Source organism: Octodon degus, unplaced genomic scaffold (assembly GCF_000260255.1).
Source record: "Octodon degus isolate 3935 unplaced genomic scaffold, OctDeg1.0 scaffold00118, whole genome shotgun sequence".
NCBI classification, from domain to species: Eukaryota; Metazoa; Chordata; class Mammalia; order Rodentia; family Octodontidae; genus Octodon; species Octodon degus.
The window spans coordinates 3,292,427-3,295,375 of record NW_004524694.1 but is presented as its reverse complement, the minus strand read 5'-3'; the positions used below and the strand labels follow the sequence as shown (position 1 = coordinate 3,295,375).

The following is a 2,949-nucleotide window of genomic DNA, read 5'->3' as shown; positions in this document are numbered from 1 at the left end:
TACCCTTCAGTAAATGCCAGTGTGATCCCAGCAGGCCTACAGGCTTTCAGGGACACAGGCTCTCTCGCGGGCAGCGCATCACTTTGGTCACAACCCACTAGCTAGAGCTCAAGTCACAGAGCCACTGACTACAGAAGAACTTAAGCAACTGTGTCCAGCTACAGTGATGATGGGATAAAAACAGGTTTGGTGAATGGCTAGCCTGCCTCTGCCACCAGCTCCAGGTCACTCCAGCAGCTGATAAGTGAGATCCACAGCACTCGAGTATCCCTTTCTTTACATTATCACTTAGTGACAGGATCTGATGGAATTGGGAATTAGGTATCCACTTCTGTAACCTCAGGTCACATCCTTCTGGAGATAAATTTTTACCTGCAAAGCTCTCTGTGCTTTGCTGAATTATCCTCCAATTGAAATGCTGATGTGAGATTATATTCTGCATTGGGATCACACTTTAAAAATCACACAACCGCATCAAGAGAGTGCTTCCTTTGAGGTGTTTTTTCTGATTGGAGTGATGAAATTAGCTACTTTTGAATTCTTTTCCACTTTTAACATGCAGCACAGCTCTGAACAGATCATTGCAGCCAAGTGCACAGGAGTGGATCTGGCCACTGAGGTCTCATTAGTGCTAACAAAATAATACGAAGCGCTCTAGCACCCACCCTGTTAAAAGACATTGTCGAAAGTTCTATTTTCTCTACCTTGTGAACTGTGAAGACATCCATGACATGTGTTCCGTATGTACAAATAGCTAAATGACTGTACAAGCAATGTTTTTAAGAAATACATTTGTGTCTATGTAATCCTCAACAGCAGCTAATGAGCTACGCAGTTTTATTACAAGTGTTTTATTACTGCAGATACTGAGATAGAGGTTAAACAACTTCACTCGGTTAGGAGTTGAGCAATGAAGACAACGAAACAGGTCAGCTTACTAAATGAAAGTCTCCGATAATTTCCCTAAGGTTAAAGTCCATAGGTTCTATTTCTTATTCTGTTTTTGCCAGAGGCTATTGTCTTCAAAACCTGCAGGCTTTCCTGACACCGCTGCTTCCCTATAGCCTCTTTACACTTTCTGTGAAAATGTTGTTTGTGAAGCCCAGCACTGTTTCACTAAAAAGACCTTGATCCTTAAAATGTGAGGTAAAAACTTGTTTTCCAAAATAAACCTGTAATTTATTTATGCACAGAAATCCCTTAAGTTTCTCTGAGACAAAAAGGCATGAGGTTTAAGTATTCCAAACAAATATCCATCTCCAATGTTTAAAACTTTATTCATCCTTTTGGCCTGTAATGAAATCTTTAGGGAGTAAACACTGATTCGAATTTGTCACCGTAACTGTAGGTCTATACTATGTAGCCAGTTGTCATTTCAGACAAAAAAAAAAAAAAAAAAAAAAGTAGTATTTGTCTAGCAGTCCAGACATTGTATCCATCATACGTAAAAAACACAGATCGGGACGGGTGAGGATTCATTTTGTGACTTCTGCTGAGAAACTGAACCCTCTAGAAAACGTGAGGCTTAATTCCTGAGGCCGTCAGATGCATTTTGGGGCAGGTTTCCCGAAGGGTGCTCAGGGAAGATGTGCCGGAAACATCAAGGTGTTTACACAAGGATAATGCGAGCTCTGAGCTTTCCCCGACTTCTCTGCCCCGGACTCTGCAGGTCCAGCGCGCGTCTCAGCTCCGCCTTCAAAGCAGGAAGGGGCAGCCGATCGCGCCTCCCCGAACTTCCTTCCGCGCTGGGCGGAGGCGCAACCGGCTCCGCACCTGCAATTTCCGCCCCCTGCCCACATGCGGCGTGGGGACGACGACGCCCCGCGCCTGGAGGAGAGGCAAAGGTCATCTCTATGTCTTAAGTCACTGCACTGTGAGGTCTTGGAGTGACCCCCCAGGACGAGGCTGAGCCCTCGAGATACTACTCCTCCCGCGACTTTTAGAGATCGCGATGCCCCCGGGAGATGCGGCCTGGCCGAGCTCGGGAACGCGAAGCCACGACGTCACTCGGACACCCGCGAGCCTCACACCTCGCTCCGGTTTCTGAGCATTAAACGGTCTAAGGCCAATCCCTGCCCCGCCGCCCGCCCTGCAGGTGAAGCCGCGGGCAGACGAGAGGCACCACGCAGTCACCCAGCAGCCTCACAATGCCCGGGAGGTCCCGCTGCCAGACCACCCGCCCCCCAGGAGCCGGGGGCTGTTTCTCCTGCGGAGCCCGAGGGCGGGGCACCGGCTAAGGGGAGGGGGGATGTGCAAGGTCCCGGATGTGACTGAGCGGAGCCCCCGCGGGAGGCAGCGGCTTGCGCAGGCGCAAAAGTCGAGCGAGAGCGGAGGTGGGGGTGGGGTGGCTTCCTCCCCGCGGGCTCCGAGGAAGCGTGAGCCGGCAGCGCTGGCCGGAGTGAAAAGGGTGTGGGGACCCGAGGGACGGCGAGGGGGAGGGACAGAAGCGGAAAGGAGCACCCAACCTCCCTGGGCGCAGTCGGAAGCGCGCATCCAGGTTGAGGGCTGAGGCAGGCGGGTGGCAAGGGGCGTGGGTAGCGAGTGGTGACGCGCGCTCCTCCGTTCCCTTCAGGCGCGGGCGGGCTAGGTGCGCGCGCTGGGGAGCAGCGGTTGCGCGGCGCCCCTAGAGCTGTGGGCACCAATCAACGGTTGCTATAGCAGCGTTTGACGTCATCGTGCGTGTGGTGCCCCTGCTGCCGGGGCTGGTGATTGGAGGAAACCCCGTGTCTGCGGAGCGGCTGTAGCCTGTGAGCAGCGAGATCCAGGGACAGAGTCTCAGCCTCGCCGCCACCGCCCAGAGACTGCTGCGCCCGTCCGTTCGCCGCCACCCACCCGAGACACAGGTAAGGTCCCGGCCGCCGCCGGCCTCCAACCGTGAGGGAGCCGTGGCCCCCGCGCCCAGCCTCGCTCGCCCCCGGCGGCGGCACCTCCTTCGGCGGTCGCTCGGCC

The 2,949-nt window shown here is 53.7% G+C and overlaps 1 protein-coding gene across 1 annotated transcript in view; it reads left to right on the top strand.

Moving 5' to 3' along the window:
• Positions 1-2,521: 2,521 nt before the first annotated feature.
• The window catches only part of Ywhaz (tyrosine 3-monooxygenase/tryptophan 5-monooxygenase activation protein zeta), a gene marked incomplete at its 3' end in the record, with an annotated part of 23,768 nt that continues 23,340 nt past the window's right edge, over positions 2,522-2,949 (top strand). Inside the window, exon 1 of the mRNA XM_004640091.2 lies at positions 2,522-2,843. The remainder of the gene's footprint in view (positions 2,844-2,949) is intronic.